Here is a 13,538-nt window from a genome sequence, read left to right as displayed (position 1 = left end):
TTGCCTTATCATGCAGTATGTAGACTTTTCCAACTGGCTTCTTTCTCTTATCAATATGAATATGAGATGCATTCATGTCTTTATGTGGCAGGATAATGCTTTCATTTTTATTCCTCATAGTATCACAGGGCAAGGTTTTACCACAGTTTGAAAATTCATTCACCTGTGAAGAACATCTTGCTTTCCTGAAATTTCTGGTCATTATAACTAAAATGCACTATAAATATGTGTATACTGCTATTTTTTTTGAATTTTTTTTATTAAATTCAGTTTTATTGAAATACATTCACACACCATACAATCATCCATGATATACAATCCACTGTCCACAGTATGATAACCTAGTTATGCGTTCATCACCACAATCTATCTCTGAACATTTTCCTTACATCAGAAAGAACCAGAACAAGAATAAAAAAAATAAAGGTGAAAAAAGAACACCAAAACCATCCCCCCATCCCACCCCATTTGTCCTTTAGTTTTTATCCCCATTCCTCCACTCATCCATACACTAGATAAAGGGGGTGTGATCCACAGGTCTTCACAATCACACTGTCACCCCTTGTAATCTACATTATTGTATAATTGTCTTCAGCAGTCCAGACTGCTGGGTTGGAGTTTGGTAGTTTCAGGTATTTACTTCTAGCTATTCCAATACATTAAAGCCTAAGAGGTGTTATCTATACAGTGCATAAGAATGCTATTTTTAAAATGTGGACAGTGGTTATTAAACAAATTTGGGAAAATACCTAGGATTATGATTGATGAGTCACCTGCTGAAGTAAGTTTAACTTTGTTAGAAATGCCTGAATTTCTTCCAGGGTGGTTACCATTATGCATTCCCTTAAGCAATGAACGGGAGCTCCTGTTGTTCCACATAATTGCTAGCAATTGGCATTATCTTTTCTTTGGGAGTTAGTCATACCAATGAGTTTTGTTTTTAAGACATTTTATCATAATCAATAAAAAATCAGACTTTTGTAATTTGTACATACTAATCTTCATCAAAAGGTTCATTCTCCGGATCAGAGTCAGTGGTATCAGAACATCTATAGCAATAAGGTTCATTGTCACTAACATCAGGAGCTACAGAAGTTGAACTGCTAGTCTCTGGGTTTGATGGTTCCTCTACTGTTTTTATGAAGCACAGCTTCACCTTAAAATTTGGAAAAAAGACAAGTTGGCCTTGTCTTTATTTGTTTTGTCAAGATAATTTATTGGTAAAGTATGTACCAGACATTCTTTGTCATTGTCTGCATGCTCTATACTGCAAATACTATCAATTTCTTGACCACATAGACTTCCATTTTGTACTTTTTCAAAGGTTTCCTCTGGCCCTGGTATGAAGAACATATTTACTCAAAAGTGAAACATTTTGTCCTTTTTTAGCATCTTTTTCTGTTTGTGGAATAACTCTACTTTGATGTCACCACACACAGGCAATAGCTTAGAGAATTCAAAGTATATGAATTTATCTTCCTGTCATGTGGGGCCAGAATTTGAGGAATTTAGCTAGCAGACCACAAACAGCATTGCAGGTTCTGCCGCTGAACACCAGAATGGTTTCGAAGATCATCTTGTGAAACAACAGTGACACTGGTCTATAATCCAGATGATTTTTAATATCTATGATAATACACAGTGTCTCTGACTGGGAATAGTCACTCCTATTTTGACTGTGGTTCTTACTTCTCCATATAAATCTACGCCCTTTAAAAATTTATGGCCTTTAAGATCTGGTTAAGACTAGGGCAAACCAGGCCAAAGGGTAAAGGTCAAAACTGACTGTGTTTTAAAACTTCAAATTCCATGTGAGACCAAAGAAGAGATGTCTATTTGGTGCAGGATCTATATTTTCTAAACAGTGTAACTTGACAGTTTGTTCAAACACCACAATTACATGGAACTTTGAATAGGAAGTGAGATATGGTAGGTTTGTATAGGTTAGAGTGAAACAGTGAAACATCCTGAAGTAATTTGGGCAGAGAATAAAAATATATTTGCAGGGCCCCCTGAGGAACTGGGGGGAAATGTGAAAGTGTTGGGATTCCTCACCTGGACTGATTCTGATGTCACAAACATTGAGGACTGGCAGTTTAACGTGCCAAGCCCTCAATCATAGGACTTGCCCTTTTGAAGCTCATTACTGCAAGGGAGAGGCTAGACTGGCATATAATTGTGCCTAAGAGTCTTTCCTTGAGTACTTCTTTGTTGCTCAGATGTGGTCCTCTCTCTCTACCTAAGCCACCTTGGCAGGTAAACTCACTGCCCTCCCCATTATGTGGGACCTGACTCCCAGGGGATTAAATCTCCCTGGCAATGAAGGATATATCTGCCAGGGATGAATCTGGACCTGGCATCATGGGATTGAGACTATCTTCTTGACCAAAAGGGGGATGCAAAATGAAACAAAATGAAGTTTCAGTGGCTGAGGGATTTCAAATGGAGTTGAGAGGTCATTCTGGTGGACATTCTTATGCACTATATACATAACACCTCTTAGGGTATAATGTATTGGAATAGCTAAAAGTAAATCCCTGAAACTCTCAAACTCCAACACAGTAGTCTGGACTGTTGAAGATGAGTGTATAACAATGTAGCTTACAAGGGGTGACAGTGTGATTGTGAAAATCTAGCAGATTGCACTCCCTTTATCTAGCATATGGATGGATGAGTAGAAAAATGGGGACAAAACTGAGTGAAAAATAGTGTGGGATGGGGGGATGATTTGGGTGTTTTTTTTACTTACCATTTTTTTCTTCTGATTCTTTATGATGTAAGGAAAATGTTCAAAAATAGATTGGGATGATGAATGCATGACTATATGATGGTACTGTGAACAGTTGATTGTACACCATGGATGATTGTATGGTTTGTGAATATATTTCAGTAAAACTGAATTTAATTTAAAAAAAATATATGGCCTTTAAAAATTTGCTCCAATGTACAAAATAGGCACAAATCATTATATCAGTCCATCCTTTCCAGCTTTCCAGTGAATTGATGTGAAATGCTGATCATCTTCACTTAGCCATTGGTAAAGATCTTCACAAAAGGGTTTAATAAGTTCTAGCTGTGGTGGGCTATGTTCTTCAACAGGATATTGTGCAACTCTGCAGTTAAATTTGGTGGTGTCTTGATGTCTTTAGCACAGAAATTGTGTATCTTATAATGGTTTCTACATTGTTTTTACTTTTGTTTTTAAATTAACTATTTTTTTTTAAATTAACCATTAACTATATCAAAAAAATTTTTAAAAAACCATATAATTAAAAAAATATTTCAAGAAACTAACATAAAATAAGTACTTTAATTCCAATATGTTCCTACTCTACTCAGAGAAAATAACCTAATAGAGCAACATTACTGTGAACTTGTTCCTACCATACCCACCAGAAATTAACAAACCATAGTCATTCCTGGGCATTCCCAGAAAGTTAAATTTACCCATGATAACATTTTTTATTGGGTTATCATTCCCCCTTCATTAGTTGCTCTCTATCAGTAGTTCCCATACATTCTACATTATAAACAATTTACTTAACATTTTACAATATTCACATTAGTGGAAGCATATATTTCTCGTTTTGTGCCTGGCTTATTTTGCTCAGCATTATGTCTTCAAGGTTCATCCATGTTGTCACCTGTTTCATGACATCATTCCTTCTTACTGCTGTGTAGTATTCCATCATGTGTATATACATTTTATTTATCCACTAACCAGCTGAAGGACATATGGGTTGTTTCCATCTCTTTTTTTTTTTTTAATTAAATTCAGTTTTATTGAAATACATTCACACACCATACAATCATCCATGGTATACAATCCACTGTCCACAGTATGATAACCTAGTTATGCGTTCATTACCACAGTCTATCTCTGAACATTTTCCTTACATCAGAAAGAACCAGAACAAGAATAAAAAAGAAAAGTGAAAAAAACACCCAAATCATCCCCCCATCCCACCCCATTTGTCCTTTAGTTTTTATCCCCATTCCTCCACTCATCCATACACTAGATAAAGGGGGTGTGATCCACAAGGTCTTCACAATCACACTGTCACCCCTTGTAATCTACATTATTGTATAATTGTCTTCAGCAGTCCAGACTGCTGGGTTGGAGTTTGGTAGTTTCAGGTATTTACTTCTAGCTATTCCAATACATTAAAGCCTAAAAGGTGTTATCTATATAGTGCATAAGAATGTCCACCAGAGTGACCTCTCGACTCCATTTGGAATCTCTCAGCCACTGAAACTGTTTCATCTCATTTTGCATCCCCCTTTTGGTCAAGAAGATACTCTCAGTCCCACGATGCCGGGTCCACATTCATCCCTGGGAGTCATACTCTGCGTTGCCAGGGAGATTTACAACCCTGGGAGTTGGGTCCCACGTCAGGGGGAGGGCAGTGAGTTCACCTGTCGAGATGGCTCAGTTAGAGAGAGAGAGGGCCACATCTGAGCAACAAAGAGGTACTCGGGGAGACTCTTAGGCACCATTACATACAACTTTAGACTTTCCTTTGTGGTAATGAGCTTCATAAGGGCAAGTCCCATGCTTGAGGGCTCAGCACATCAAACTGCCAGTCCCAATGTTTGTGACAACATATGCTAGGGGATCAGCATCTTAAAGTTTAGAGATAGGACTTACAATTCAGGGATAGAGTTAACTGCTGTAAGAGCTTACAATCTAGGGACTATTACAATTATTGTGTCCACGTTAGGCTATGTTTTAAGATTCAATTCTGAGTTTACACATTGTAGTTAGTCCATATTAGTGAGGCATCATCCCTCTCACCATGTTTTCTCCAACACTTTTACTCCTATATATATATTTTCCTACAATTTTATAGAGTTATATTCACATACCATACATTTATCCACAGTGTACAATCAGTTGTTCATGGTATCATCATAAAGTTGTACATTTATCACCACAATCAGCATTTGAACATACTGATTACTACAAGAAAAATTGTTTGTTTTTTTTTTTAGCAATAAGAAAAAATGATAAAAAGAAAAATAACATGTCATAAAATACAATATACTACTAAGGACAGCAAATAACACCACTTCCATCTCTTATAAATTGTGAATAATGCTGCTATGAACATTGGCTTGCAGATATCTGTTTGTGTCACTGTTTTCAGATCTTCTGGGTATATACCAAGAAGTGCAATTGCTGGATAGAAGGGTAACTCTATATCTAGTTTTACAAGGAACTGCCAAACTGACTTCCAGAATGGCTGTACCATTATACAGTCCCACCAACAATGAATAAGAGTTCCAGTTTCTCCACATCCTCTCCAGCATTTGTAGTTTCCTGTTTAATGGCAGCCATTCTAATTGGTGTAAGATGGTATCTCATTGCAGTCTTAATTTGCATTTCTCTAAGAGCTAGTGAAGCTGAAGATTTTCTCATGTATTTCTTGGCCATTTGTATTACCTCTTCACAGAACTATGTTTTCATATCTTTTTCCCATTTTATAATTGGGCTGTCTGTACTACTGTCGCTGAGTTGTAGGATTTCTTTATATATGCAAGGTATCAGTCTTTTGTCAGATACATGGTTTCCAAAATTTTTTTCCCATTGAGTTGGCTGCCTCTTCACCTTTTTCACAAATTCCTTTGAGCTACAGAAACTTCTAAGCTTGACGAGTTGCCATTTATCCATTTATTCTTTTGTTGCTTGTGCTTAGGGTGTAAGGTCTAGGAAGTGACGCCTAATACAAGGTCCTGAAGATGTTTCCCTACATCATCTTCTAGGAGTTTTATGGTACTCTCTTTTATATTGAGGTCTTTGATTGACTTTGTGTTAATTTTTGTGTAGGGTGTAGGGTAGCAGTCCTCTTTCATTTTTTTAGATATGGATATCCAACTCTCCCATCCCCATTTGTTGAAAAGACTGTTATGTCCCATTTCAGTGGCTTTGGGGGCCTTATGAAAAACCAGTCAGCCATAGATCTGGGGGTCTGCCTCTGAATTCTCAATTAAATTCCATTGATCAATATCTCTATCTTTGTGCTAGTACCATGCTGTTTTGACTACTGTTGCCTTATAATAAGCTTTAAAGTCAGGGAGTGTAAGTCCTCCCACTTTGTTTTTCTTTTTTAGAATGTTTTTAGCAATTTGAGGCCTCTTTTCCTTCCAAATAAATTTGTAAACTACCTTTTACAAGCCTGCAGTGTAGGTTGTTGGAATGTTATTAGGGATTGCATTGAATCTGTAGATGAGTTTGGGTAGAATTGACATCTTAATGACATGTAGCCCTCCTATCCATGAACATGGAATATTTTTCCATCTTTCAACATCCCTATTTCTTTTAGTAGAATCATGTAGTTTTCTTTGTATAGGTCTTTTATGTCTTTGGTTAAGTTTATTCCTAGGTTCTTGATTTTTTTTAGCTGCTATTGAAAATGGTATCTTTTCTTTGAGTGTCACTTCACTCTGTTCTTTTCTACCTTATAGAAACATTACTGACTTATGCGCATTAATCTAGTATCCCACTATTTTGCTAAATTTGTTTATTAGCTCTAGTAGTGGTGTCGTCAATTTATCAGAGTTTTCCAGATATAAGATCATATCATCTGCAAATAATGACAGTTTTACTATCTTTGCAATTTGGATGCTTTTTATTTCTTTGTCTTGCCAGAGGGCCCTGGCTAGCACTTCAAGCACAATGTTGAATAAGTGGTGACAGTGGGCATCCTTGTCTCATGCCTGATCTTAGAGGGAAGGCTTTCAGTTTCTCACCATTGAGTACTATGCTGGCTATGGGTTTTTCATATATGCTCTTTATCATATGGAGGAACTTCCCTTCAGTTCCTACCATTGGAAGTGTTTTTATCAAGAAGTGATGTTTGACTTTTTCATATTCTCATTCAGCATCCACTGAGATGATCATTTGATTTTTCTCTTTTGATTTGTTAATGTGTTGTAATACATTGATGGATTTTCTTATGTTGAACCATCCTTGCATGCCTGAAATGATTTTTGTAATGTGATTTTGGATTCAATTCGCAAGTATTTTGTTGAGAATTTTTTCATCTATACTCATTAGGGTGATTGGCCTGCAGTTTTCCTTTCTTGTAGCATCTTTGCCTGGTTTTGGTATTAGAGTGATGTTAGCTTCATAAAATGTGTTAGGTAGTGTTCCATTTTCTTCAATGTTTTGAAAGAGTTTAAGATTGGTGTCAGTTCTTTTTGGAATGTTTGGTAGACTTCCCCTGTGAAGTCATCTGGCCCTGGGCATTTATTCCTGGAAAGCTTTTTGATTACTTATTGGATCTCTTTGCTTATGATTGATTGATTGAGGTCTTCTGTATCTGCTCTAGATTGCTCATATGTTTTCAGGAAATTGTCCATTTCCTCTACATTATCTAGTCCATTGGCATACACTTATTCATGGTATCCTTGTATACTTTTTCTTTAATCTCTTCAGGATCCACAGTAATTTTGCCTCTCTCATTCATTATTTTATTTTGGTCTTCTCTCTTCTTGATTTTGTCAGTCTAGCTAGGGTCTTGTCAATCTTGTTGATCTCAAAGAACCAACTTTTGGTTTTATTTTTTCTCTATATTGGTTTTCTGTTCTCTATGTCATTTATTTTTGCTTTAATCCTTGTTATTTCTTTTCTTCCACTTGGTTTAGGATTAGTTTGCTGTTCATTTTCTAGCTTAAGTTGTTCCATTAGTTCATTGATTTTAGCTCTCTCTTCCTTTTCAATGTATGCATTTAGCAGTATAAATTTCCTCCTCAGTACTTTTGCTGCATCCCACAGGTTTTGATATGTTGTGTTCTCATTTTTATTAGTTTCTCTATATTTAGCAATTTCTCTTGCTATTTCTTCTTTAACCCACTGATTGTTTAGGAATATGTTGTTTAATCTCAAGTTATTTGTGAATTTTCTAAGTATCTGTTGGTTATTGATCTAGTTGTATTCCATTGTGATCAGAGAATGTGCTTTGAATAATTTCAATTTTTTTTAATTTATTGAGGCTTGTTTTATGTCCCAGCATATGATCTATTCTGGAGAAAGTTCCATGAGCACTAGAGAAGAAGTATATCCTGGTGATTTGGAATGTAATGTTCTATATGTCTGTTAAATCAAATTCATTTATCAGATTGTTTAAGTTTTCAATTTCCTTGTTGATCTTCTGTCCGGTTGATATGTCTATAGGAGAGAGTGATGTGTTGAAGTTTCCCAGAATTATTGTGGAAACATCCATTGCTTCCTTTACTTTTCCCAATGTTTGTCTCATGTATTTTGGGGCATGTTGATTGGGTACATAAACATTTATGATTGTTATTTCTTCTTGTTGAATTATCTCTTTTGTCAGTATGTAGTGGCCTTCTTTGCCTTTCATAACATCTTTGCATTTAAAGTCTACTTTATCCAAGATTAATATTGATACTCCTGCTTTCTTTTGGCTAGGACTTGCATGAAATATTTTTTTGATCCTTTCACTTTCAATTTCATTGTGTCCCTGTCTCTAAGGTGAGTCCCTTGTATGCAACATATTGATGGCTCATATTTTTGATCCATTCTGTCAATCTATATCTTTTAATTGGGGAGCTTAATCCACTTACATTCAACATTGTTACTTTGAATGCATTTCTTGAATCAGCCATACTATCCTTTGGTTTGTTTTTCAGATGTATTTTTCCCTCTCTCTCTTAATGTCCTTTAACACACTCATACTGAATCTCTTTAGTACTGAACCTTTCTCCATCTCTCTCTCTCCTTTCTTTGTTTCACTGTTGATAGGGCTCCCTTTAGTATCTCAAGTAGGGCAGGTCTCATGAGCAAATTCTCTCAGCATTTGTTTGTCTGTGAAAAATTTAAGCTCTCCCTCAAATTTGAAGGAGAGCTTTGCTGGATAAACAATTCTTGGTTGGCAACTTTCCTCTTTCAGAATTTTAACTGTCATGCCACTGCCTTCTCACCTCCATGGTGGCCGAGGAGTAGTCACTACTTAGTCTTATGGTGTTTCGTTTGTAAGTGGTGAATTGCTTTTCTGTTGCTGCTTTCAGAACTTGTTCCTTCTCTTCAGCATTTGGTAATCTGATCAGAATATGTCTTGGAGTAGGTTTATTTGGATCCATTCTGTTTGGAGTTCTCTGGGCATTTACGATTTCTGTATTTATGCTTTTTAGGAGGTTTGGGAATTTTTTCCCCACAATTTCTCTGAATACTCTTCCTAAACCTTTACCCTTCTCTCCCCCTTCTGGAACACCAATGACTCTTATATTTGGATGTTTTATATTATCTATCATATCCATGAGATTCATTTCAATTTTTTCAATTTTTCCCATTCTTTCTTTTTTTCTTTCACTTTCTGTTCTGTGTTCTTCAAGGTCACTGATTCACTCTTCACCTTCCTCTAGTCTTGTGAGTATCCAGAATCTTTTTAATTTGGTCAACACTTTCTTTTATTTACATAAAATGATCTATTTTTTTATTTACTCTTGAAATTTATTCTTTATGCTCCTCTAGAGTCTTCTTCGTGTCCTTTATATCCTGTGCTATGCTTTTTTTGTCTTTAGTTCTTTGATTAATTGCTGCAAGTACTGTGTCTCCTCTGAACTTCTGATTTGGATATCTTGATTTGGGTTATTCATATCATGTTTTTTTCTATGCCTTAAAATTTTCTGATGTTTTTGGCCTCTTGGCATTTGCTTAACTTTATAGGTTTCTTTCAGGATATGTAGAGTTATTAGAACAATTATCTCTTAATTTTTCAGATCTGGAGCTTAGTGGAGTATACTTTGTCTAACCAGCAGGTGGCATCTGAAAGCCACCTATTCCCCACAAGCCAGTTCTCCCCAACTTTGTCTTTATGGTGAGTGGGGGTCTGAATCTTGTGGGGGTCACATTGGTGCACCAAGTTCTAATGAGTAGTTGGTGTTGCCCTTCCTGAATGCAGGTGTGTGTCTGAGCAGTTAGGAAGGGAGGGTGACTTTAATAATCAAATCTCCCAGGTGTTTCTGGAGATTTAAAGCTATTGCAGGAGCCTGAACCTTCAGTTAAGACTTGCCACAGTTTGTCCTGCCACTGTTCCAGAAGTCCGTGGTGTTGGTGTATGGTCCCTGGGACTTCCCAGTGGGTCCCTCTTCCAAGCCATGCCCTCCTATGGTCTCTGCTGAGGGAAGACTGTGCTATGGCACATGTGAGCACAGCCTTTCAAGGGAAGTTCTGGGCTACGGGGCCATGTAGGGACGTTCCCAGGCCACTGAAAGAATGGCTCTATGGGGCATGTTAATTTTCCCCTTTTCACAGACCTCCACCTTCCTAGTTCTGGGACAATTATCTGCAGGTGTGTGAAAGGCTATCATCCACACCAGCTACTTGGGTGAGTGTATGTGTGTTGCTGGAAACACTTCCCACCATGCTGGGTTGTGTGGCACAGCTCTGCACTGTGGTGCAGGGTGACAGGCAGAAGCATTGCCAGCCTGCCAGAAAGATGGCTCTATGGGACATGCTTATTTCCCCCTTTTCTGCTGATCCCTGCCTTCCTAGCTCTGAGACAATAAGCTGCAGATGTTTGAGAGGCTATCATCCATGCCAGCAATTGGGATGTGTGTTACTTGACACACTTCCTGCCACACTGGGTTGTGTGGCACAGCTCTGGGCCATGGTGCCACATGCCAGGCAGGAGTATTCCCAGCCCCCCAGGAAGATGGCTATATGGGGCATGGTTATTTCCCTTTTTGCTGAGCTCTGCCTTCCTAGCTCTGAGACATTTAGCTGTGGGTGTGTGAAAGGGTATCATCCATGCCATCTGTTGGGATGTGTGTGCATGTTTGTGGACACACTTCCTGCCATGATGGGTTGTGTGCCACAGCTCTGGGCTTCAGTGCTGGGTGCTGGGCAGGAGTATTCCCAGCCCTCTGGGAAGATGTGCATATGCGGTGTGGTTATTTTCCCCTATTCCCTGACCTCCATCTTCCTAGCTCTGAGACATTTAGCTGTGGGTGTGTGAAAGGGTATCATCCATGCCATCTGTTGGGATGTGTGTGCATGTTTGTGGACACACTTCCTGCCATGATGGGTTGTGTGCCACAGCTCTGGGCTTCAGTGCTGGGTGCTGGGCAGGAGTATTCCCAGCCCTCTGGGAAGATGTGCATATGCGGTGTGGTTATTTTCCCCTATTCCCTGACCTCCATCTTCCTAGCTCTGAGACATTTAGCTGCAGGTATGTGAGAGGCTATCACTAACACCAGATATTGAGGCATGCCCATGGGTTGTGGGGAAGTAGCTCCAACCACGCTTCACTGTGCGGCTCTTGCTACCAGATCTGCAGCTGCTTTGGGGTTTTTAAAACTAGTCCAACTCCAAACACCAACTCCCAGTTTCCCCAGAATGTGGCATGGCCACTGCTTCTCCAGCAGGCTCACTCACTCATTTCAGAATGCAGACTCCCATTTTCACCAAGTGCACAATCCCTGTAGATCTAGCAGACCTTGTCCAGCTGGTGCCTCACTGGAACTAGTGATTTGGATCACTTTCTTTTATCTAGCATTTTTCATGGAGAATTTTTTCTGTCCTGTCTCTCCTAATGCACCACCTTCTGGAACCCCTCTGTAGGTTGTCATTTTACTTTCTTGATTAAGTCCTTTGATGCTTAGAAGTTTTAAATTTTGATTCAGTCCCATTTATCTTTTTTGTTAAGATGTTTCCCCATGTTTTCTTCTAGGAATTTTATAGATTTGATTCTTATATTTAGATCTTTGATGCACACTGAATTTATTTTTGTATATGGTGTAAGCTGGGGATCCACATTTATTCTTTTGAATATGGCTATCCAGTTCTCCTAGCATAATCTATTGAAGACACTGTTTTTTCCCCACTGAGTAGTCTTGGCATCCCTGTCAAAGATCAGTTGACTACAGGTGTCAGGGTTTACTTCTGAGCCCTCACTTTGATTCCATTGGTTCATATGTCTGTCTTTATGACAGTACCATGCTGTTTTGATTACTGTAGTTTTAAAATAAGTTTTAAAATCAGGAAGTATGAGTCCAACTTTGTTCTTTTTCAAGATGGTTTCGGCTAGTCAGGGCCCCTTACCTGTCCATATGAATTTGATGATTGGCTTTTCCATTTCTGCAAAGAAGGCTGTTGGAATTTTGATTGGCATTGCATTGAATCCATAAATAGCTTTGGGTAGAACTGACATCTTAACAATATTTAGTCTTCCAATCCATGATCATGGACTGTCTTTCCATTTATTTATGCCTTCATTAATTTCTTTCAGTAATGTTTTGTAGTTTTCCATGTATAATCCCTCTAAATCTTTTGTTAAGCTTAATCCTAGATATTTGATTCTTTCAGTTGCTGTTGTAAATGGAATTTTTTTCTTGATTTTCTCTTCAGATTGTTCATTGTTAGTGTGTAGAAACACCACTGATGGTTGTATATTGATCTTGTACCCAACCACTTTGCTGAATTTGTTTATTAGCTCTAGTCACTTTCTTGTGGATTTTTCAGGATGTTCTATGTATAGGATCATGTCATCAGTAAATAGGGAAAGTTTTCCTTCTTCCTAATTTGGATGCCTTTTATTTCTTTTTCTTGCCTAATTTCTCTGACTAGAACTTCCAGTACAATGTTGACTAGCAGTAAAGACAGTGGGCATCCTTGTCTTGTTCCAGATCTTGAAGAGAATGTAGCTTAGGTTTTGGTTTTTGTTTGTTGATTTGTTTTCATTGGCTTTTATAAAGGGGGTTTATTTGGTTACAAAGTGTTCTAGTTTGCTAATGCTGCCAGAATGCAAAACACCCAGAGATGGATTGGCTTTTATGAAAGGGGTTTATTTGGTTACACAGTTACATTCTCAAGGCCATAAAGTGTCCAAGGTAACACATCAGCAATCAGGTAACTTCACTGGAGGATGGCCTATGGTGTCCAGAAAACCTTTGTTAGGTGGGAAGGCACGTGGCTGGCATCTGCTCTGAAGTTTTGGTTTCAAAATGGCTCTCTCCCAGGATGTTCCTCTCTAGGCTGCAATTCCTCAAAAATGTCACTCTTAGTTGCACTTGGGGTATTTGTCTTCTCTTAGCTTCTCTGGAGCAAGAGTCTTCTTTCAACAGCCATCTTCAAAATGTCACTCACAGCTGCACTGAGTTCCTTCTGTTTGCCAGCTCATTTATATGGCTCCACTGATCAAGGCCCACCCTGAATGGGTGAAGGCATGCCTCCATGGAAATATCTCATCAAAGTTATCACCTACAGTTAGGTGGAGCACATTTCCATGCAAACAACCTAATCCAAACATTCCAACTTAATCCCCACTAATATGTCCCATGAGATTGCATCAAAGGATATGGCTTTTTCTGAGGGACATAATACATTCAAAATGGCACACAAAGTTCAAGTCTTAAGGTCATAAAATATCCAAGGTATGTCATCAACAATAGAGTACCTTAACTGAAGGAAAGCCATTGGCATCTGGAAAACCTCTGTTAGCTGGGAAGACACATGGCTGGCATCTGCTTGCTCTGAGGTTGTGTTTCAAAATGGCTTTCCCAAAAATGTCAGAGTC

The 13,538-nt window shown here is 38.2% G+C and overlaps 1 pseudogene; it reads right to left on the bottom strand.

Moving 5' to 3' along the window:
- Window positions 1–970: 970 nt before the first annotated feature.
- On the bottom strand, window positions 971–12,072 carry LOC119516505 (annotated as a pseudogene).
- Window positions 12,073–13,538: the final 1,466 nt, after the last annotated feature.

This window comes from Choloepus didactylus, chromosome 20 (assembly GCF_015220235.1).
Source record: "Choloepus didactylus isolate mChoDid1 chromosome 20, mChoDid1.pri, whole genome shotgun sequence".
Taxonomy (NCBI): Eukaryota; Metazoa; Chordata; class Mammalia; order Pilosa; family Megalonychidae; genus Choloepus; species Choloepus didactylus.
Note: the sequence above shows the minus strand (reverse complement) of the source record. Positions and strands in the feature narration are given on the sequence as shown.